We start from the raw sequence: 25,557 nt of genomic DNA on the forward strand, positions 1-25,557 counted from the left end.
GAAAAAAGTTTTTTTCTTACCTGAGCCTTCATTTCTCTATTTGTAAGATGGAGATGAAAAGTTGTGTATAAAACACTGTAACTACATTCCAGAACAGCAAGGGAGGACAAAAGAAGTAACTCCATTTGCTGCTTGTTCCCAAACTGTAGTCATGGATACAATAATAACTGACAAAATAATAAAAAACCTGAATCTTTTAAACAACCTATTCAAAATAGACAATAAAGATCTATTGTAATCCAAGGCACTTTCTAAGAGTTGATGGTAATCCTCTGGTCCATTCTGAGTGACTGTTCTGTGGCACTCTTTTATTTTTTAACATTTAACAACCACTTCTTGTGACGTGAGAAAAAGTACCAAAACCAATCAAGCAAGTAACCAACCCACCTGGGATTTCAGGCTAACTGGAACTTGTAACAGGTAAGACCTTTCCTTTTAACCTGAGTTTAATACTCAGTACAAATACATGGCACCACTTAATGATTGTCCTTAATGAAACCTTAAGCGTCTGTCACCCTTCAGCATCAGTATCACGCTAAGTCAGTTTTCTAGGAAACATCCTAACAAAGTAAATTATTTCACTCAGCATATCCCAAACAAACAAAGCACTCTCCAAAAAAATCACATTTATATGCATCACTGTTCACTCTGAAATACAAATTACTAAAGTACTCACAAATTACTAAAATAAGAGAGAAATTGTGCTGTCTGCTTCATTCTGGCCAGTTGCCCTGAAGTGAGAACTGATGCTTAAATAGCAGCATTAGCACTGACTGCTGGTGGTTTTCAAACATTCTGGGAGCTGCAGTGAGGTCCCTCCAGCAGAAGGAGCTGAAGAGATATGATGACTTGGCACATGTTCTTGGCACTTGAGCCCATCTTCTGCAAATTCTGTGTTTTGCTGCAAAGCATGGAGAAGTACAACCTTACCTCATCAAATCTTTTCATAGCAGTGTATTACAACAGGATATACAGCAGAAGAAATACCTACAGCTCAGGCTTTGGATTGACTTTATTCTTTTTACTTTTTTTCATTAAATCATGACTCTGCTATCAGGGAGAATGGAGTATCTCTGAGGATATTAAAAGTGGGACCAATACATATAAATACTGCAAAGTAGACACCATGGGTTTCAAGAATAAAAGCTAGTCACTATCTTCTCTCTTATCAGTATGTTGGATCTCCCAGGGGCCTTCAAAGCCATGCCAGATTATCCTAATTTACAGATAAAAGGGAAGAAGATGAAAACTAAGTCTGGATGTCTTTTGGGATATAGAGTGAAACAAGTAGAATTAGAATTGTGTACATCAAGTAATAAAACTATGACAGTAATAACATTCTAAAAGAAAAGTGTTCTTTCTGAAAACTACATTTAATCCTGGTTTTAAAATCTGTGAAAGTGAAATAGGATTTTTTTCTCTTCATTCACTTGTATGCAACACCTTTTCACTGAGTGTTTCAAAATCCTGATATTCCAAAGATTATAATTACTTAGGAAAAAATCAGTTGCTAAGATGACTAATTTTAAGTACTTGGATTCGTCTTCCAAGATGCAGACTTCCATGACAGCATAATGCATTAGTAACCAAGAATTTACACTCTCACGTCCTGGAAATCAAAGTTTCCAGTGAATGATTACATTCATGATGAGAGCTAACAGCGACCAAATCTTTTCATAGCATGATCTTTGACCACTTTCCACAGTACCCCACAGCTTTTTTCTTCCATGACTCATTTTCACTATGCGATACATACACATCTGATGTGTCTCATTCTTCTCAGAGGTTAGTACTAATGGAATCCAAAGACTTCCAAGTCTTTGGTGTTCACTGAGAACCAAAAGTGCAGATACTTCAGAATTGACTCATGAAGTTGAGGCCAGTGTCACTTGCAGCAAGTATTTAACTTCTCAGGATCAGAAGGGGATGAGGTAGGACATGTTTTCCTTCATCAAGACAGTGACTCTTTAGTAGCATGAGATGAAATCTTTTGGCAATAGCACGGACTGCAGTCTGATTCATTCCTCTTTGCAGGGGCAAGGAAGTGAAGATACGGTGTCATAAAGAACCTCCTTCCAAGGCAGCTAGCAGATATCCCCCGTCAAGTAAAAACTCCTAAATCACATATGGCACCTTTTTCATAACCAAATCTCTTTCATAGAAGAGATGACACCAAGCTATGTAAATAAGCAGCTCTAACTTTTTTTGGGTACTTAACTAACTTCTTCCATGACTAAGAGCAATTTATGTACACAAATGAACATTACAGCAAAGGGTTATAATTATTAAGCAGAAGCCATGGTCTCACATCTACTATTTTATTAAAATGATACACACAGAGATGGGAAATCTCCATTTACAGCCTCTCCTTTAAAACATTTGGGAATTGTGGGGTGCTGCAAAAGCAGCATTGCTGCTCAGAATCCTTGTCATCTGATCTGTACTGACTGGTACATGTTTGAGTAGGACTATACAGCACCTCAAGAGCAGATGCTTGTGGGCTGGTGTTACTCCATTACATAAACCAACTGCAGCATTGACTTAGGGTATAACTTGAATATAGGGTGGCTTTTTCTTGCAGAAGACTTATTCCACTGAATTGACTGATTTATCAGTTTAAAAAGCACCAATAGATTTATCTATATAATCAAGTATTACAATGATCAAAGAATTCAACCACAACACTAACCAACTAAACCAACCAGAAGGTTTGTCAGCTGTATCCGTGTCACAGGATGGATCTTGTCAAAAGATAACGATTATGGAAACAGCACCTTTAGCACCTAGATTTGCAGTTTTGAACATAGCTACTTTCAGTTCCTGGAATACATATTTTTACAGTTCCCTCATGGAGCTTCTCCAAGTCTCATATACATTAATTTTCTGTCTACTAAGGACAGTGCATATTCTGGTAGAAATAAATGCCAGAGCCCTAAGTCCTAAATAAATGCCAAAGTCCTAAGTAAAAAACTAGGGTTCAAACTGATTTTTTCTCTCTTTACATGAGATATTCTATGTTTTGATTTCTGAAGTGTATTGCTTCTGTGCTTTGTTATCCTCACTATTAAGAATGTCATACTATATGTGGACTCAATACATTTAGCTTTAGTTTCAAGCTTTTGCATCTCATTACATCTTTTTATGCTAAATTAAATACCTTCATATTAGCAGAAATTTCCTGCTTTGAAAGCTGTATCTTATCCATCTTCTTCATAAATAAAAGCAAAATACTTTGAGATCTTTGCTTTGATGTCACCACCAATTTTCTTAGTTTTGAATAGCTCCTGTGTGTTTTCAAACATAGACTAGTATCACTAAAGGACACGGAATGATTCACATAAACAGGTCTCAGTGGTATGACAGGAAAAGAAGTAACTTTATTTTCTGACTCCAGTATATATAGATTCTTGACAATGACCAGGGATTGGATAATTAACTTACCACCTTCCCAGTCACACTGGTCATGCAAAACATCCATCAAAGGCCGTTTCTTAGAAGGAACGTATAAACAACTTATGTTTATAGTTGCATTCCTGGGAAAGTAACTAAAACTATGAAAACAAGATCAGAAGGTTTAGTTTTCAGTGTGACATCTCACCCTTTCTTCTTTAAAAAAAAGAAAAAGAAAAATGAACAGAGAAAATGAACAATATTCTAAACAATCAAAAAGAAATCACAAAGAAAATAAACAATGTTCTAAACAATCAGAAGGCTCTAGTTGCAGGGGGATAGTCTAGAATGTGTGCTCAACTTCTTTCAAGTCTCAAAATCAAAGCCACACACCATCTTAGTAATGGTTTCTTTAATACAATCTAAAAACACAGACTGCATTTTGTAATTTCTTATATTCAATATAGTTTTTTAATAGATGTACCACATGTTTATTAAAATAACAAATTGGGAAATCATACTGGTTTTGGTTTTTGAGACTTCTCCATTGCTCTTCAAAAAATAAGCACCTGCTACAAAGCTCCGTTCTGACAACTGTTTGTAGCTGAGTTCACTGAATTCCTTACAAAGGACACACAACATATTCCTCCCTTTATGGCCTTCCATTTGCTGTAGATTCATTGGGCGCTGCTTCATTAAACAATATCTTTGTGGGTTTTGTTTTGAGCATAGAAGGATTTGGTTTTACAATGAGCTTCACTCTGTCTGGAGTTCATTCAGCTGGTTAAATAAATAGCTCTCTTTTTTTCTCTCCACTATGAAAAGGTGAAATACTGCTGCACTTGGCTGCTATCTTAGGATGCTGGATGTGAAATCTTTCATAAATGCAAACATTTTAACACCAATAAACATGAGATTTTGGTCTATCTTCATCTTGTTTACTTTTGACCTTCATCTTGTTTACTTTTCTTGACATAGATTTCTCTGTTTATACATACGAATTATGTAAGAGTTAATCTCGGGAACAGTTCATTATTATTCATTATTATCTTTACTGGCTGAAAAATTTGCTTTTAGAAAATCTTTTATTTCTTCCAGGTTAAAGCTTATAGATTGCTTGTATTTAATCATATAACTCTATACACTGGAAGCCATATTATTTCCCAAAGTATCTACAGATACCATGAGAATAAGCAAAACTCATAGGGCTACATATTTTAATTTCTTCTGAATAAGACTGCTTTTCAAGGTCTTTGTCATTTTGAGAATTATCTGTTCCAGAAACAGATTACAAACACAGTCAACATGTGATTGAACTCAATCAACCCTAAACTTGAAGTAGTACATTGTGAAAAACAGTTACTCAGAGGTACTGACTCTAGCAATGTTTCACAAATAACACAAAATCATAGAATCATAGAATCATAGAATCATAGAATGGCTTGGTTTGGAAGGGACCTTCAAGATTATCTAGCTCACATGTAGGTGAATAATTTCACATTCCATTTGTGGAGTATCAATAATTTTAAATTTCCTTTTGCATATGCATATATACCCATACATACACACACATACAATGATTAACAGAAACTACCTAGAGCTAAATTCACCTCCAGGAGATAAGTAATTTAGCTATTACTCTGTAAAAGTTCCATATTGCCAGTGAGCTACACTGAAAGATGTGTATTTTGAGGTTGTACTTCATACAGTTGTAAAAAAAACAACATTAAAAGGTTGCATTTACAGTGGGCTTCCTCTTTCTTCCCAGGCAGTCATAAACCTCAACAAGCTCACTGACATACACAGATAAAAACAAGAAAGGCAACACTGAATGAAAACTGGAATCCATGGAAGTGAGAGAAGAGTGTAATTAATTATATTCACAGGTGCCAATGTTTCAGAGCCATTTACCAGTGCAGACACCAGTTCAGTCAAAAGCATGACAAATATGGGAACAGGAGGAACATGCCTGTTTGCAAACCTACCCAGTAAAAACCTACAGAGACAATAAGCTGGGACAGAATAATACTGTTCCCATAATGCACACTGGAGGTTATGGAAAACTAAACAGACACAAATGAGAGGGCTGTGTGTTCCAAAGCCAGAAAGTTACTTGAACATAACCAAGATCCTGAGCAACAACCTACAGAGATATAGATTAAAAAAATGGATAACACCACAGCATTTGATTCAATTTACTGCCTTTTAAGAGGACTATGCAAATCATACCATTTGCTGCCCATCTGTTTGCAGTGGGCGCAGATGGTAGTCTAACACACTCTGTCTTACCAAAGAAACCAAGCAGGTAGCCTTAACTCAGCCATTTTGATTTGCCTTCCTTCTCAGCCTTCAGGCATTAATAATTAACACAGTATTTGCTCCATGTGGGTCTGTACACCCAGAACACACACAGGTTATCACATGTGCAGTCACTGATGACAAATGCATCCATCTATAATGGTTTCATACTAAATACCACATTGGTGCATCTAAAACTAAAGCACCAATGCTGTATTAGTATTTGTTTTCCCTGGTTTTGTACGCTTCTGCCAATGAATTTGGCAATTGGCAATTCTGCCAATGAATTAATAAGATATTTAGAGAAAGTTTAAGGAATTTTTGTTTGTGCTCTTCAAGCAAAAATGAAAGACTATATAAACTGTACATAAGGTCAAAACTTAGTATTTTTCATCTTGTTCTTCAACAGAGGTTTTTTCTAATGTTTGTTGAATTTTTAGTGATTAGTAACAGAGATTACAAGGTGCAGATTTTCTTCATAGCTGCCAATTATGAAGAACAACTGGTGACAACAGAGGATAGACTGAAAAGTGATCTTATAATCAGTCTTTTGTGAAAAGGTCAAAAGACCTGTTGAAGCAAATGTAACTAAAAATAAGAATACATTTTTCCAAATATTAATTCTTCCCTGGGTTGCTATGAAAAAGTTAGACAAGTAAAATAATACATTAAACCTTCATCCATATAGTGACAGAGCCTGAGATACACATTGTGCTTTCTCTCTTAAACAGAGACAGCACTTAGCCATTACTGGAAATCTTAAAAGCAAGACTGCTTGTTTTCCCAAATGCTACTTCCAGCCCCAACAACCAGACTAGGAACAAAGTGATGAATGTCCTATGGTAAATTATGTAGTCTATAGGAGATGGGAGCAAATGATGAAATAATGTTCCCTCTTACAAGAAATCATTCCACTGTTTTGGCTAGTACACACAGAGAAAAGAAGAACTTCATTGTTCCAAGGTGATAGAATAATTAACAGTTGTCACAGTTACTTCTGGCTAATTCTTTGTGCCAAGTACATCACACCAATGAGTCCCACACAGCTCTAGGTCTGTGTTTCATGAGCAATTATGGAATTTTAAGACTAAACCTGCCTTGCACACTGTTGTGTTACTCCAAAGGCAAAGCAGAAGCATTCAGGAGCATATATATGACATATTTATTACAAAATTTTATGGGAAATTTTGTGCTCTGTCCTGCAATAAGAACATCCTAGTGCTAAGATCCTGTCAAAACTGCTTTTTTCAATCAACACTGAACTGAAATAGTGAAAAGTTTCTACTGAAAAGGTGAGAGAATTCTATGCTTCACTGAAAAATTGTGTGCGTCTTTATAAGGCATTCAAAAAAGTCCTTTCAACACAAAATAAATGCTTTCTATAAGCAACTTCTTTTCTTCAAAGTTAAATTCATGATTACCTGCTAAAATAACAACAAAATAATTCCAGAATTAATTAAAAGAAATTTAGTCCCTGAAAATCTCGAGACTACTAGCTATCAAGACAATTAAGATGTTATGAAAGCGAGGCGATTATGCAATAATAGATAGTGAGCAGAGCTTGTATACTGATTGTACACTGACATATTTCTTGTCAGAACTCAACTTTAGAAATAAAATTAAATAATCATTCTGTTAAATTTTCTGATTGTACTGGAATAAGCAGCAAGGAATAGTGTACAAATGTAACCCCGAGGCTCTAAAGTAAAAGTGGACGGTTTGAAGATGCATTTTTTTGTGTTATTCAGAAATAAGTCAGAAAATTGCCATGCATTACAGATCATTTTAGTTTAACTGAGAGATCCAGTTATACTTGAGAGATATATTATGCAAGGGCATTTTGGTCAGAAAAAATTACACCAACACACAGGTACCAATGCATTGGGAAAGAGAGCATCTGATCTTGTCTCAGGCTTTAGAAATGGTAAGTAGTTTAGAGATTCATTTGCTTGAGTGTTTGAACATTTCCACTATTCCAAGGAATGTGCCCCATAACATCAATATGCCAATAGAAATAATTTAATTTCAGTGTTTATCCAACCACAAGACAATACAGATGCTGAGGTCATACACCATGTTCTTTTTAGGCAGAGCAGTGCTGCGTAAATTAATAAATAATTCCATTACTCCACAGGAAACTGCTCACAGCTTGTTAGTCAGCTGATGAGCAATTCCTCAAATTCATTGACTGCTTCAGCTCTGTTATTATCTGTTTAGCACTGGATGATCCCAGGAGGTCTCTGGTGCAACACAGAAAAGTACTTCACATTCAAAAACTTATTAAAGAAGTTCAGTATGTTACTAGGCAGTAATTTCATTCCTGTCCCAGAAAAACAAGTGACATTTCTATAAATTTCATTTAGGCTATATTAATATTCAGCTCTTTTGCCAGTCAATATATTTATTTTTGACTCTTAATAAAGGAAGATGTTAATTGAGAATTTCATTTGTTAAGCAAGAATGGTCGTGTAAAGCACACAGGAACACGTGCCATGAATAAAAGCCAAAACTGACAATGAAGCTATTCAAATTTGAATTACTAAAATTAGAAAAATGTAAGAATTTAATTGAAGTATATTTAATTCAGCATTTGACAAAATTTCAATGAAATATCTGGCAAGTTTTATTCTTAGGTTTAGTTCCATATAATTGACACTATAAATATGCCTATGTTGAAAGGCATTTCAAATATCAGTCAACCTTAAATAGTTTTATTTTCTACTATTGTAACACTCATGTCATTTTTAAGAAAAGATTTCAGCAATGAGATACATGGAAGAGGTGCTTTTTTTTCTTCTAGTCCAAGATAGAGGTTAAATGATATCTACATTTATCACTTTTATAACCCTCCTGAGCCACATAATTATTCCATCTGATTTTGAAATAAAGTACAGTATAGACCACAGTTAATCATACCTTCTATTCAATGAAACAGGTAACCAGCAGCTGGCTAAAATGTATTTCAGGAAGTCTTTTTGGTGTAAATGAGTATGAACTACCATTTTGCCACTTTAAACAGACACTTGTAGATTGTGTTATACAAACTATGTTCATGTTTGATGAACACAGCTGTAAGAAGCATTTATATTTGAATTAAAATTTATATTCACATTAGTTGACATGGGTTAAAACATGAGTAGAGGTTTGAAAATATAGTTAGTGAATACTGAATAAGTTCCAAAGAGAATTTCCATTTTAAGAAAAGACTTACTACTATGGGGAATAAAATAGGACATACCACAAATCTCCCAGGATCCCAGTTTTTTCATGCCAATTACTGAAAATCTGCATGTTTCAGCGAAGCAGGACATGGTTTCAGAACCTACCATACTAATATGGCATTATTTCAGAATAACCCAATTCTTGTTGGACAAGAATCAAGAAGGATCAAAACTACTTCTACATTTCCTTAGCAATTCTAATTAAAAAGACTGAGAGCTCTGCCTCCCTTCGAGGGATTATTCCTTGCAGATTTGGAGAGAACTGAAGCACTGCTACAGCTAAAGTACATCTGGCTCTCCCAGGTAACTGACACCATGATGGTGCTGCTGGGGGTGGTGGCTCCCAAAAAATCCAAATTCCTCTCTACAGAATGAGGAGACCTGGTAAAGACTGTGAAGGCTGGATGGTTATCAGTTCAGTTTTCCCAGTTTTCCCACTCCCATGATCTTTGGTAAGATCTGCTGGGTTTCTTATCTCACATCAGGAAGCAGGCCTGCAGCAACAGCCTCAGATCCAACCCAGCAGGATATACATGATGGACACACCACCAGGGCCTGCTCTCTGCTCAAGACAATGAGAAAAATGCCTTGAGCTCCATCTAATTTGTGGTTCTGCAGTGTGATGTGAGGTAGGAAACGTGCAGGGAAACAAACTGAACAGAGGAAGCAAGATACAGTGTAGGTCATCCATTCTACCTCCTGGAGAAGTCCCCATTATAATTTTAATTATTAAGATAGGTTTCATCTAGGGAGAGACAGCTCTTGCAGAGCAATCTACCATACATGTGGCATGAGAAAAAGAGAGGAGAAACGTGGAGCTAAACAGGGAGAAATCCAGCTTCACGGTATACACACACATCAATTGCATGAGCTTCTCCCACATTGATTTTCAGCAGTTGGATGTATTACTCATATGGCCATATTGAAGTTTATCTTTAAACTGTAGTTAGGATAAGAAAAGAAGACAACCAATTAGTTAAAGCCTTTGATTCTCACTAATGTGAAAGTCAGAAATATTTGGGAAGCTAAACATGGAGATATAGTTCGCTTTGATTTGTGAAATCTTAACAAACATTAGTGACTATTCACCAACATAAAAGCTTTATCTATTCTTTTCCATTCCACAAACAATAATCACAAAAGTCACATTTCAGTAATTCTATATTGTCTGCAAGACTTGATATATAAAGATCACCTTTGCATAGTCACCATTCCTGCACTCCTATAGTCCTGATTTGCTTTTTTACTAAAGAAAATTTACCAACTGAAATAGGAAAAAAAATAAGTTTTCTTTTTCCAAGTTAAGTTTAAGTTTTTCCAAGCATTGTTTTTCCAAGCTCAATATAAAAACTACCACCCAAAATAATTTTAAGATAGATAAATGAATATAGATACTAAAGTTTGATATGGAGTGACTGGGGAAGAGAGTAATTTATCTCCATTTGTCTTCAGTGCACATAAATATTACATTTCTTGAGATGTCTGTCTAGGAAAACAGTAGGGTGATTCTAAATTTGGACACTGAACTGCCCGTTTTTGGTTGTTGCATATTTCCTTTTGACTTAATTTACCAAAACCTAAGCAGTTTTCCAATACTAAAAGCTCAAGAGTCTATCAGCTTTCCAAACAAATATATAATTATTCAAGGATGCTTTGTGTGACCACAATTTATTTGTTAAATCAGCGCAAAAAAATCAGACTGGAAAAGACAGAAGCATGCACACACACAAACATACTGGGATGGAGAGAAATATTTAAAAGAAGGGGTAAATGGGAAGATATCAAGGCCAGAAGGATGTAATTGATTAGTCCTTGCAAGAGGTAGAGAAATGGGATCACTCCTAGCAGAAAGTCATAAGGAATAGCAGAGAAACAGAAAGTTGACTTTCTGACACTCTCCAGGCAAAGAGAGGGGGAGGGAGGACACCAAAAAACCCTAAACAACATCCCAGTTTTCTTCAACAGAGACTTCTGATGTTGTAATTTTAATACTTTGGAAGGATTCAGAATTTTCAAGGAGTAGGTAAACAGATTTAGAATTTAGGTTTGCCCAAGGAAATGCCAGTGTCTGTACAGATAAAGCAGGAGCTGTACAAGGTCTTCTGAGAATACTGATTTATTAGAACAAGCATTGACAAGATATACTCACAGCTACTGACAATGCTTGTAGGCTTTCTTGTCCAAATTTGTTGATGGATTTCTTTTAAATATGAGATACACTCACATCCTAATATGTAATAAAAATGTAAGGCCGTAGCTTGGGTAAAGTTACACAGTTTACAAGTTTTACATCTTAGTACTCATTTGTAACTTGAAAACTGATCTGATTAGGAAGTAAATGGAAAGAGAAGAAATGCCTGTGAAAAGGATGATGTCAAACTGACCATGTTTAAAGGCAAATGTTTATTCTTGCTACGTCCCAGCTCCTCTCTGCCAAAGACAGACATCAGAGCTTGAAACTGATGGGTACCTACAACAGCCGCTGTCCTGCAACTTAAGCTATCATTATGTAGAACATGACACTGAATAGCTATACACATTTTTCCACAAGAACATGAAAATCTCACTAAAAGTCCTCTGCTGATATCCCACAGTGAAGCTTTCTTTTCAGGTTTGGCTTTGCCAATGAGTTCAGCTCTATATACTTAAAACTGGTTAATTCCTAAATTGACCTTTGCTATCCAATTTAGTGTCCCATTTTTCTTGTGGCTTACTTTCAGTTTTATCTGGTCTCAAGCAATCACTCTGGAGAGGAAACTCTAATTCTACCTAACCAACAAACATTTCCTATACTGGAATAAGTATTGCTAGGAATAAGAGAACTGCAAACTCATCACACCAAAGCTTTTTCAGGGACTAAAAACTGAATTTTCCTGACTACTAAGATAGAAATGGTTGCTGAATGTGATTTCCATGCTCCCATAACAAAATTACACTTTTTTGTTGGTTTTATTTTTAATTAAGCAATTTTAAATCCCAATCACACAGGCATTTAGATTTCCCAGAGCCTAGCCTGACATTTAGCATTGATATTCACTGCACACTAACCATCAGTCAGATTTATTATTAATGGTACTGTAAAATTGCAGTGATACTGTCAAATTTAAGTGGTCCCCCTGACATTAAAAAAGGATAGATTCAATAATATTTATTGAAAATTAATTAAAGTATCTGACTTTATCTACCTAATAATTATATATTATATATTTCATATATTTTTGATTTAAAACTTATTAACACATCTAAGTCAATACATTAAAGACAATATAAAAGGTGTCTCAGTTTAAGGAAGATTAACTTTTGCACTGACAATTCTACACCATATTAAAATCAAGGGTTACAAGTGAAAAATATTATTTTCCTTTACTACCTCATGACAGTAAATGTAATTTTCCTTCATTTCTTCTGAATTACATCTCTGCAATGAGGGTACAGATAATTTATCTGCTGCTTCAACTACTGTACCGATTTTATTTAATCTGTAAAGTACAAGCACTTTTCCTGTTCACTCAATATACACATTACACATTATTTCCCTGCTTTATTTGTTGATCCAGAAATTAATTTACAATGATAAAATTCGCATTTCCTCTATTCTGGCTACTCTGCCCCATTATTACCATAGTCTCTGGTGTCTGAAAGAGAAAAATAGCTTTTTTGATACTTAGAGATTCAGGGGAAAGTATTGTTGTTGATGTTGGAATATTTTGTGGGTTTGGGAAGAGGTTTTTTAGAAATAATACAAGTAATACCCTAAATTTCTTTGAACTTCAAGACATTCATACCTGTGGATGACCAATGCATTATGCATCCTGCTTTACCCAGCAGAATCCAGACCCGTGACAACAGCTTTAATGCACTCTATTCCAATGTTTTTAAAACCCTGATTCCTGTGACAAACATTATCTTTGGATACAGAATACTCAGATTCTGGCCATATTTCTTTTGCAATGATATCCCCAGGAATACTGTTCCTTGAGCACAATGCAAATGCCACAGCTGGACCCTGGTTTCCGTGCTCTGCTGAAGAGTAGAAATTCTTCAAATGAAGAAAATAGTGAAGAGCAAAGTGACTGCAGTTGTTTACTTAGCAAAGGCCTGGTAAGAAATGCAGGTGGAAAATCAAAAACCAGGGCAGCTCCTTCTTTGTTTTAAGCCTTGTTTGAGTAAAATACCACAAATTCCAAGCTCTGCACTAAGGCACTTTGCATATCAAAGTGTCCTGCCTTAATTTCAGTATGTTTTGACATCTTTGCATGACAGATTATGAAACATGAACCAGATTCATTCTTAATTTTCCAAGACTCTCTCATTTCTTCTAGTGCTGAATCTATTTCAGATCACTGTGCAGCATATCTAGGTAATCTCAACGTACAAGTAGTTAATTATTGATGGTCTAACCAAACCTCTTACTAGAACATCCTTTCAGAATTAGCCCTATTCTATTACCAGCTCCAGTTTTACAAATATGCTAGAATTGCTGGATTACCATTAAAAACAAATAATAAGAATAAAAAATCCAGTAGACAAAATATTATAAAAAAAAGATTCCTCTGTCTGAAATTAAATTTTCAGAACTAGAATTCTCTGATAGTTAATGGAAAAAACCTAATTTTCTTGGTTGTTGAAGCATGAAAATGTCTAGTGCAACCTCTTGTACTACCTCAATGAATGCAATACTATTTAATAAAAGCCTGTCTGCCAGAAAGACAATAATGTTTAAGATTTCAAGGAATGAAGATCCTATGACTTTTTTTGGTAATTAGTTTCAAAGACTAAGAACACATATTGCTAAAAATATTAAGGCAATTTGTCAGACTTTAATTTCAAGCCACTAATATATTTCTCTGTTACTTTAGAAAATCTTTTCAGTAGCCATTTTATTCCTATGGAAGGACAGGCAGAAAGCAGTTAAATCATCATTCCCTCTCCTTTTTCATAAACTAAGTCAGACTGAGTTCCTCAAGTCTCTAATTATAACACTTCTTCCAGCCAAGTAATTTTTTGTTTCTCTTCTGTAAATCTAGCAAGATTTCTATAGTTGTCTTGTACATTCACAAAAACAAAAAGACAAGGCAAGCAAAAAAGAGCGAAAAAAGTGAAAGCTTCCCTAAAGACCCTAGAAAAGCATTGCATTCTGGTTATTCAGCCCTTATCTATATTTCACACACTGGTAATTTATATCTCTGCTACAAAATAACTCAACCACCAGTGCAGAATTAAACTGGCAATGTAGCAGTCAACTGTTAAACTTCAGTACCATTAACACACACTCCTGTTGGTAAAGCAATAACCAATTTTCTGAATAACCCTCACATTAAGGTACAGAATCATGAATAGAGAAGCACAACTTGTAATCACCTCTCCAGAAAATGAGACCTGCGTTCTGATTCTTCATGGGAGATGATTTCATTAATTTTCTCTTTATCTAAATGGCTGCCTGCTTCATCAGAAGACACCCCATCCCTGAAGATGAAGCAATTTACTGGCCTCTCAAACATTAAGTCCTGGGGTAGTGAATGTGCCCCAGATTGGAAAAAGTAAATACAAACTCCTCCTCCTCCTGGTAAAGATCCTGTTCTGAGCCATGGAGTTGTATGGCAGGTATGAAGTCTAGCTGATGCTACTCACAGAAATAACAGAGCTTCTGGGATGATTTGGGCAGCCACCTACAAGCAGATTTGTGTGCTTCCTATCTAGGAAGGCTGCCAGAACAACAATGATCTGTATCCGGTTGGTACGATCCAAGTCTTTGTTATTGTGCAGCAGGGAGAGAGAGACTGACAGATACATTTTTAGGAGACTTTGGGGACAAAGATCTGTCCAAGCAATGGACAATGTTAAGTATTTTGCTCTCTCTTCCACCTCTCCCCAACCCTGGCTTCTAAAACAAGTTTAACATTGACTAGAAAGTCAAGCACCGCAACTTCAAGAAGTTGAGGAATGTTTTCCTCAGCTCTAATAGAACCTCTTATTTTGAGGATTAAATTGTATGGAGATCAAAAATGTGACTGCAATTCCCTTATTTTTTCTTATTACTGAGAAACAAATTGATGAAACACAACTATTATTTTATCATTAGAAAATTACATTTTTTTTGTTTCAAAGAAAGGAGATAAAAATTTAAAAATAAACATTTGAACTATACACACAAAAAAAGAAAATCTCTCAAGCACAACAGTGTAATTTTTCAAGAAGTGAGGCATTAGTTACCATTAACAACTGTGATCGATTTTTCATTAGATATGGAGTTCTCACATAGTGCTGCTAATTCCCTGTCTTTCACTAGAAATTGAAGATAACATAAAATAACAGAGAAATAATTTCTTATGCTTGAGAAAAAATGCTTTTGATTCTCTATATAAAAATCTAACTGTACAAACTATATCTAAAGTATAAATCTAATTATAAAAACTGCATTTTTAAAAAAAATAAAAAAGAAGAATAAAAAAGAAAAGAAAGAAACTAAAATTTCAGGTGGACAAAATTACACACAAACCATGTCAGGTAGGCAACGGCATGCAAGATTTCCTGATATTTTTTTGTAATCTGAATTATCATCACCTCTCATGCCACATATTTGTATTCTGCAAGTTAATGTCATTTGGTTGTTGACCAGCACAAATACAGAAGTCATAAGTGAATGAAAAGCATTTTTCATAGCATACATTCCACTTGGCCGTTGTGTTTCTTTTTTAAGCAATATAGACCTTGGTAATCAGGAAAAATCACTTTTTCAGACTAATATACTCTTAACCCAATAACTAGTCCTTTTAATAACTTATGAAAAAGTGCATTTGAAATGACACAGGTAGGAAAACTTGTCACTTCACACTTAAATCAGTTTCCCAAGTTCTAATGTCTGATACAGAATCTGATCCAGAATCTGTTCCACATATACATAATAAAAAGGTCACTGAAGCAAAAACTGACACAATCTGTGAAGACTCTGCCTGGTGACAAATGCTGTGAGACTAAGACTAATTTTTTTTAAAAGCCTAAAACTGTGGGGAACTCAAGACAAGCCTGCAGAGAATTTTGTAATCATAAAAGATAAGGAAGAGCAGGAGTTCTTTCAATCCTTCAGGCCACATTTGCCTAAAGCAAGAAGATAAGGGAGCAAAAGGAGGTGGCCACTGAGTAGGAAGAGAAGATCTATTGAATTATGCAAAGCTACCCTAAGACAGCAGTAAAGAGAGGCTTACATTTGTGGAAAGCACAAAGCACTGCTTCAGACATTTCCCCAGAGTGGAGGGAGAGAATACAACACAGACTTGACTCTGAGCTTCCTGCACATTTTCCATCCTGATCACAGGAGAAACACTGCCCCTTGGCCTTGCCATGATCACACCTTTCAGAAGAAATGCCTCCTCCTTTCCTCCCAAGTGGGCGACTTCCAGAGTTCCCCAAGGCTTGGGATCACTGACATGAGCTCTTGTCAGGGCACAAACCAAAACATGGGGAGGGAGAAAAGCTCAGGTGCTTTGGGAGCGAGGTAGCTCCAAAAACGTGTTAACAAGAAGAAACCTCCACACTGAACGGCTGCAAAGGGGCACATCACCCCTGGATGGTTCCTCTTTGGCACCTAACAAAAGGTCTCATTTTTGTCTTCCACCAGAGCTGCCTGCACACCAAGCTCCCAGGAGTGTTGCTTTCCACTCACTACTCCTCCCCCCTCCACAATCATAAACTTCCCATGGCTGAGAGGATTTGACATCAAGCCAGGGATATCACCTTTGCCCTAGAGATGCAGTCAGCCAGCAGAGTGTAGATGGAGCCACCATAAGGCAAATGGAAGATCTCTCTTTTAGCTGTCCCAGATAATTCATAATTTTTGTGATTTGGCATCTGGAAAGAACTTGGGTAAGCATATGGGATATTTTTTTATATTTTCAGTTATGTCATGCAATAAGTCTTCCCAACAGTTATTTTTGTTGTCACACGCTATTTTTATGGCACTATTCCCATGATTAATAAGCTGTTTTAAGAAATGTACAGATATATAGCAATTTATTATTTTCCTTGGCTTTAACAAAAAGGGATGAAAGTAAAGCTCTGCAGATGGCTTGATATAAGTATAAAACTGCAATATCTGGCATGTAAAAATATGCTTTTAAGCATGCTATACATAGTTATTATACTATTTTGATATCTTTATTTCATAGACGCAGAAAGACTCAGTTTAACTAAATATACTTATCCTCAAAAAGTGCCTCAGATACTTATTTTATATTACTAAAAACTAGGATTTTTTTCTGACCTCCATATTTTGAGTTGGTTTTTTTTTTTTCAACTAGCTGAATTTTTTTTACAGAAAGTTATCTTCCAATCTTCAAAGATTATCTACCTGGAGGTAAACTAAGAGATTTCATCAAATTCTACAGATAACTGTTTATTTTGAATTGTCCTTATATACATAAGCTTTCTATCAAACCATCTGTCCTACTCAATAAACAGAACAGTCTTGGTCATTAAAGCTTATATATATACAAACACACACACACACACACACACACAGACATATATATATATATATACACAGTTATATATATATTCATATATATATATTCATATATATATATATATTCATATATACACACACAAATATAAATACAATAATACATATGTATAAACAAAACACATTTATACACTTAGGTGTATATACCAAATATACATGTTATATATATGTTAGAAACTCCAGTTCTCAGTGACGAATGTTTTATGGCCAGAACCCTGTCAAAGGCATATTCCCTTTGAGATATCTGGGAGGTACCAACATCAGAAGAACAATGTCTGACATATGAAAATTATACACAATATGTTATATAAACAAGGTGGTAAGACCTGCAATATTTTAAAAATTCAAATCTACTTTACCAAAAGGTATGTAAATCTATAAAAGGAAATGCCAGTGATTGTTTATTGCTGCATAAGAGCTGTGATCTTTTATAGTTTGGTCTACAATAATAATTTATATGTTAATTAGTTGTAAATTTTAAATGGTTGCTACTATTGCTATTTGCACTTTAAAATGTGGAATATCTTGTAATTTATATAATCAGAAAATATTAATGTCGTTCTGTAACTGAATAAATACTTCTTATTAACATAGCAAAGGCTGCAATTTATCTTTCACTATCAAGTAGTAATTCCCCTTTATTTCAGTTTTGGTAAAATAGTTCTCTGTGCTAATTTCTTCAGAATGAAAAAGAGATAATAAACAGAAGCTAGCCTTACACTATGTGAGAACTTCCATGGATTCCTAAAAGGGAAGTGGAAATAATGCAGGAGAGAGGAAGGCAAGAGTATTTAGACATTTGCGCTCCATAGAGCAAAGTAAGGTAACATACAGGCTACAGAAAATAGTTTAGTTTCACTTTAGGCCTGGCCTCCCTAAAACCAGCCTGGCTAACTATGCAAATGTCAAGCTGTAGCATTTTCCTGCAGCTCTAGGCTGAAGTCTGAGGGAATATTGCTGATCATGATCCTTACCTAACCCAGATCTAAAAGTCATGTACTAATGTTTGCGAGGGGGGTTATCTTTTCAGGAGTGTTAAAACAGTATTATATATATAAACATAAATTGATCTTTGAATATATTTAAAATCAACAAACTACATGGCTATCTTAGAGCTGGTAATGAAAAATATCTTTCACTTTACCCTATTTAAGGCCATTAGTGTCCATTAGGGTCTGGACATCAATCTCCAATCTGAAGAATTCTGCATTGACAAAATAAATACGCAATACTTCTGTTCTTTATGAGGCACATACCAAAAGTCTCCATTTAACTCTGATTGGTGGCCCACCCTGACAGCCCTTCCTTTCTCCTAGACAATTTATGAGCCTCAGCCACCTGCATGCTCCATCCTTCAGCCATAAGCCCATGCACTTCTGCCAGAATTAGAGCACTTTCTGGACACTCCCTACTTTCTCATCCTGTCAGTGAAAGAGGCTCATCCTGGTTTGTCAGTCATGCACTGTGACTCTGGGAGTCACATGTAAACAGAGCTGTTGAGATCTCAAAGAACTTGCTCCTCCAAAACAGTTAGTGAACCCCAGACCCTCCATCTGCACACCTCGTTTTCTTATGGATTGCTGTTAGGAAAATGCTTCTTCTTAAGTTCTAGAAAACAAAGCTAAAAGCCACACAGCTTGGAGAGAAGTCTCCAGGTAAGCAAAGTTGTTCACTGCTGCATTTGTCACAAAGTCAATGTCTGCTCAGTGAGTGAAGACACAGCCTCAGCCCTATTTATTCTTTTACAGAGGACAAATGAAGACCATGGAACATTTAAAGCTTTCAGATAGCTTAAGTGAGGCTGCACAATGCATAATGCTTGTATAGGCAATCTCCAGAGATACAAAGTTTTCTCCGAAAAATGTCAATGTCACTCTCAATAATTGCAAAACTCTAGAAATCACTAAAATGTTCTTTCATTGTGCTTCATCTGACTCACCGCACAGTAAGTTTTCAGTGCTGCTTTTCTGCAGATGCAGCAGTCATTGGATTTTTCAGCAACCAATTTCATAGCTCTGGAGACTCAGTTTTTTGCAGAACTGATACTATGAAACTGGCTCTACAGTGCTGATATGGTCACCTCCCACTATGAACAAAAATCTCATAAATGTGTGGGGAAACCAATAATACAAATTCTGGTAAAAGCTGGACCTCAGAAAATACTGAAAAAATATTTTTTTTTTTAAAAAAAGGCAAGCCAAAAATCTGAAAGGATAGGAGTAACATGAAAGTTACTGCAGCACACTATATAGCCAGTATGTGTGCATTTTCCTGAACCAGCTAAAAGCATGACCAGAATGCTGATCAAAAACTCAGAAAAGCAGTAAGGAATAAACAATACCTGGTCTATGAAATTCTGTTTCCAAACTACTGAATCTCTATGTCAGACTGGTATTTACATATATGTTGCTAGCATAGGGAAGAATTTTACAGAGAAAACTCTTCCATTTACATGCTTGAGACCTTAGAAACAAGATGGAATTACAAAGAGAAGACAAAAAAATCCTCAAGGAGGACAAAGAAAGTTAAAAGTCTTCTAAGAAATCCAGGAATGCACAGTAGTTTATTTATCAAAAGATAGGAAGAACTGTCTAGTCCTTTTTTTCCCTCTGACAACATGTGGATGCAGAAAATTATGAGAAACTAAACTGTGTAGCTATCTTCAAGAAAACTGACAACGTAAACATTGCCCTTGTTCTGGTTTTGAGATCCCACCCCAAAAACTAACACAAGGTTTGAATGATTTATACCTTCTTAATCTCTTTTTTCTTAATCTCTTTTCAAATGGTGCCAAATTCCTGGAATTAAAAGCCAGCCTTTGGATTACATACATACATATATATATGTGTGTGTGTGTGTGTGTGTGTGTGTGTGTATACCTGCATCTACACAGCTGCACTTAAGACTTACATATAAAACTCTATAAAACTCTATAAAACAGAGTCAATCCTAGAATGGCATGGGTTGGAAGAAACTTTAAAGGCCATCTAGTTCCAAGCCCCCTGCCATGGGCAGGGACACCTTTCACTAGACAGGTTGCCCAAAGACATGTCTAACCTAGCCTTGAACACTTCCAGGGATGGAGCATCCACAACTTCTCTGGGAAACCTGTTCCACTGCCTCACCACCCTCACAGTAAAGGATTTCTTCCTAGTATCTAATCTAAATCTCTTCTGGTGTAGTTTAAAATTATTCTTCTTTATCCTACCACAATCTGTCTGTGTACAAACTTACTCTCCCTCTATTTTATAAGCCCCCTTTACATACTGGAAGGTTGCTATAAGGAAGGTTCCCCAGAGCCTTCTCTCCCCCAGGTTGAAAAATCCCAGCTGTCTCAGCCTTGTCTGATGTTAGAGAGACTCCAGTCACCTGATCATCTTTGTGGCCTCCTTTGGACCCATTTTAACACACCAAGTCCTTCTCAGCAGTGCTGCCCTCAATGAGTTCATCTCCCAGCCTGTGCTCAGGTCTAGGCTTGCCCTCACCCAGGTGGAGCACCTTGGACTTCTTAGAACTTCACAGGGTTCTCATGGGCCCACTTCTCAAGCTTGCCCATGTCTCCTGGGATGGTATCCATTCAAATGACAGAATATGCCTTCTATACTGGAAATCTGGACTTTTCTTAAGTCTTATCTTATTCACATTATTTAGTTCAGCACTCAGAACTGGCCTTTTGAAGTCAGTGAAATAAAACAGAAGCAACAACTTCTGCAGAAATGACAGCTCAGCTCGAAGCTAAAAGGACAATATTTACTGAGCCACCTCTACTAACAACCTCCCTCTAAGTCAGTGGCCTTGCTCCACCACTTTCTGTCAGCATGACCTTTGGTCACAAGAAGAACCAGATCAATAGCATCAACACAAACTAATCCTTGTGGAAGCATTTATGTCTTTTTTGTCCTTTGTTAGGCCAGAAAGAGTAAGAATTGCCCCAACTCTCAAATTATAAGCCTAAAATGGTACACCTCAAGTTATCTTCCTAGACAATTGAAAAAGCAATCTGATTTTTTAGAGTTAAGCAAGTTTAGTTTGCTTTGTCTACTGATCTAAGGATTTGTGTAGTCAGGAACAGTGTGAACTCAGTTTTTGCAGCAATGATGATTTATAGACCAAATACCTCTAAATGACACACTGATATAACTCAGTTTGCAAAAAAATATGTATGGTAAAAGGAATCCAAGTTCCCTGGATTTAATCCCAATCCACATTTATTATTGGAAATTTTATTGATGCACTCAGAAAAAGCCCATAAAATTCTTATTCAGGTAAAATGTCCAAAGGTTTGCAAATAGAATGCTGTTGGTTTTTTTAAAACTTGGAAAGCAAAGATATCATGAACAAAGCTGACTATACTCTAGACATAACTCTGTAATGTCTAATTGCATATGCCATGCATGTAGGAGAGGAAAACACGTTTTAGTGTGTATCAGTTAATTAATATATTGAAGTAATAAAACCACACACATAGATAAAGTAAAATTTCTGTTACAAATGGCTACACAGAATAGAAATGTAGTACACATTTATATGTGAAGTTGTAGGAAAATATATTTTATGTAATTTTTTGTATTGCATGCAGCCAAGTTATCCAGTCTATCCTCTCAGCCTAAAAATAAATTGGAATTTTTTAACTTCCTTAAAAAACCTTTGAGAGATAAATAATATAAGTTCTGGCCACTTGTTTTCTTTGAAGATCAGTTCACATTTCATTTTCTCTCAGTCTGAAGCAGTAAAGAAATACAAGAAATTATTCAAAAGTGGCATCTTAATTTTCTAGACTTTCAAGGCTTCTTTTCCATATTTTTCTCCAACACCACAAATCCCTGTTCTGTCCCACTGCCACTGCAGCATCCCACTTGTGTTGGGGAGAGTACCTGCTGTGTACTCACCATGGTGATCTGAACGTAATAGGAAGCATCACTTGTAAACCCATCTCTATTGGTAGTGTGCAAAAGGATTCAACATTTCAACACAACTGTAGGCAGACATTTTAAGCCCTAACAATTCTGCCTTTGAGAGGGGTTAATTAAATATGGTCAACAAAGACTAGGACTGTAGAGCATAAGAAAATGGTAAAAACAAATCAAAGGAAGAAGAGAGATGAGAATTTGTGCCTTCTTGATTTCTAGTTTATTTATGAAAGCAGCAAAGGGCAGACCAATCTACAGATTTTTTGATTCTTGGAATGTTGTGTTTTGAGAGCTCATTTTAGTAATAACAATGAGATAACCTAAAAAGATGGAACAAACTATCATAATCTGTTCATTTTTCCCTCAGAAAGAGCAGAAATTAAGGAAAAGGAAAATTCTGCATGAGACTTTTAAGACACCTGCCAAAATTCTGCTCATTTTCATTCCTCAGCTATTTAATAATTCAGGCAGTTTACTAAAGTTAAAAAAATGCCGATTTGCCATTTCTGCATTTATATAAAGCATAAGTCAGTGGGTTTTAATCATGCTGACTATCTTTGGAACTGTCATTGTTCTTTCTTATTTCACTACTTTGAGGAGAAAGACTGGGGATAACAACTTCATGCTTTGAAAAGAAACATGAAATGCTATGTTTTGTAAAACTGTAAATATCCATTTTAAATTTCATCCACATCTTTCCAAAAGGATGATTTACCCGCACATTCCAGTGAGGTGAAGATATTTCTAAATAGCTTTGCTAGTTCTATTCTGTTTTTCTTTCCATTTTAGTAAGTTTTTTTTCCCTTCTCATTCTTTTAGAATACCACTTTGAATAAATGGGTAGCTAAATGTTAATATCACCTTTACAGAATATTATACCAGCTTCCCTTTTGCACATGTAACTGAACACTTTGAAATTCAAATTGCAGAAGTTTGAATTTATGGTGGTTTTGCATGGAACAGATTGGAGGATACACAGCACATGATGCCACGTATTTCATATCCTTACAAACATGATCTTTGAGCATGCTTGAGTCAAGAATATTTATTTATGTACAAATCTTGATAGTGCCTTCCCCTTAGCTCCTGGAAAAGACAGTGATGCAAGAGCTGTGCTACCAGGGCTTCTAAAAATATGCCTCAAACTGTACAAATACACAGTGATCAACATTTTTTCCCTTTTATATTTTTACATTAGAACATTAGTGTAATGTCCTAGCCAGAACTTGCTTATGAATGGGAGCAATGTTCATCACTCACTGGAGGTGTCAGGGTGGGGAAGTGGCAATCAAAGATATTTAAGCAAACAAAATCTATTGAATTCAAAAAGACAAATAGAACGGGACAAGAACTCAGAGATACCTGAATAATTAAGATCACCACTCTCCCAAAATAATGCTGTCAAAAGTCTGGTTCAGAGCTTCTTTTACAGCTCTGGATGGCTACCAGTCTAAATTACTGCTGCTCTGCTTCCCTGAATAAACCCTCACCTCATTCTCTCTGCTGGCACTGTGGAGTATAATTGCTTGGGAGATCAAACTGGATCATGAATGGAATGCAAGTGAACTTAGAAGCTTCCCTTGCTCCTTGGTGGGTAGGAGACTACTGGCCAGAACATGTTGGTTTGATCATGAGCTGGTTGCTGCACCTTTTATTCTTCAACAGGTATCAGCAATGCCCTTCCTATCTCCTCTTTTAATATGTTCAAACCTCATCCAGAATGTATTGCTAGTTAAGACTACCCAGACAGAAAACAGTATTAACTTCTCCAAGATATTTTGGGCTGCAGGACAATATGCATGTCAGATCCATACCCTGGAATCCATTTGGCAGAACTCAGTAGCAGCAAGCCTGTTCCAACAAGAACAAATTGTTTAAAAAGAAATGTGAAAAAAACCAAAACCCACCAGTGTATTCTTCACAAATGAAGACAGGACAGTAACTATGATAGAGGCAAGTTTACAAACAACTAAAATTATGTTTGTAGAGCTACTGAATGTATAGCTTATCCCAAATGAATCCATTAGCTAAGTTTAATGATGTTAAGGATCCTGTAGAAAAAACACTGTGCATTCAAGTAATTAAAGATCACCTCTAGCATATTTCCAAAAGAAAGAGTTTAAACTACAATGGCAGAGATAAGCATGACAATGTTTTATTTTAAATACATTGCTTCCTGAATTATGTTCTGTTCTTATAGTTCAGAATTATGAACTGTTCTTACAGTTCTTCTACTCTTTAGCAGAATAAAAACTATCCTGCCAGTATCTCTAACTTAAAATAAATCCTTTACTGGATATAATATTGCCGTTAGGTAACTGGTATATGAACAATGGTCAATTCATTGTACATAAATTCATTGAGAGAACCTATAAATGTTCCCTTGAGTCAGGATAATTCTGAGTAATGCCCTGATTTATTGCAGCTTGACTGCAAGTTTGCACTCAGCAATTGTGTGATAGCTTTCACTCTTAGAATCTAAGAACCTCAAGAGATGATACTAGTTTTAAACTCTGAACTTTCTGAGCTACAGAAAAACAAAAGGTCTAAACAGAATCTCAAAAAACCCTTCTGAAACTAGGAGAGTAAAAATAATCCAGCTTCAGTTTGAAGCATGGTAATTTATATATATCAAATTATGGAGTATATTTTTGGTGCTATTAAATTTTCTTTGCTCGGAAACAGCAAAGGAAATAGTTTCACCTAATTAAATTACTTGTTAGTAGGACCTTTGGAGCATTTTCAAAAGCTGTACGAACAAATTACTGGAAAATGGAATAGCCTTCCTAATTTTGTGTGTGATGATTTGTTAATGATTACATTAAAAGGAAACTGATCCTTATCAAGCTATTAAGGCAAAAGGGGGTAATTTTATCTTTCACATAACACAGGTCACAGGTTTTTGTTATGTGCTTCTTGCATTGTGATTCTGTTTCAATAGGCATATGTAAGTTAGAAAGGGGTGAATGCTGCTTTAAAGATGTCAATACTAAACACTGTTCAACACTGCAGACTGTACATCCTCCCTTCTTGCAGTGAGCCTCAGAACACTTATAAGGCTACATTCACACAAGACCCTTGCATGATGATGGAACCACCCCCTTCCTTGGTTCAGAGAAAAACATGTTTCCTTCTGCCTTGTTCCAGTCAACAAACAACAGATTCCATGGTCACACAAAACACTGACATGGAGGGCATAATTTGATTATAGTCTATAAAT

General features: G+C 35.8%; 1 protein-coding gene across 6 annotated transcripts in view; it reads right to left on the reverse strand.

Moving 5' to 3' along the window:
• The window catches only part of STXBP5L (syntaxin binding protein 5 like), a 182,494-nt gene that overhangs the window by 114,609 nt on the left and 42,328 nt on the right, over positions 1-25,557 (reverse strand). The gene's annotated exons all lie outside the window — the stretch shown is intronic.

Source organism: Parus major, chromosome 1 (genome assembly GCF_001522545.3).
Source record: "Parus major isolate Abel chromosome 1, Parus_major1.1, whole genome shotgun sequence".
NCBI lineage: Eukaryota > Metazoa > Chordata > Aves > Passeriformes > Paridae > Parus > Parus major.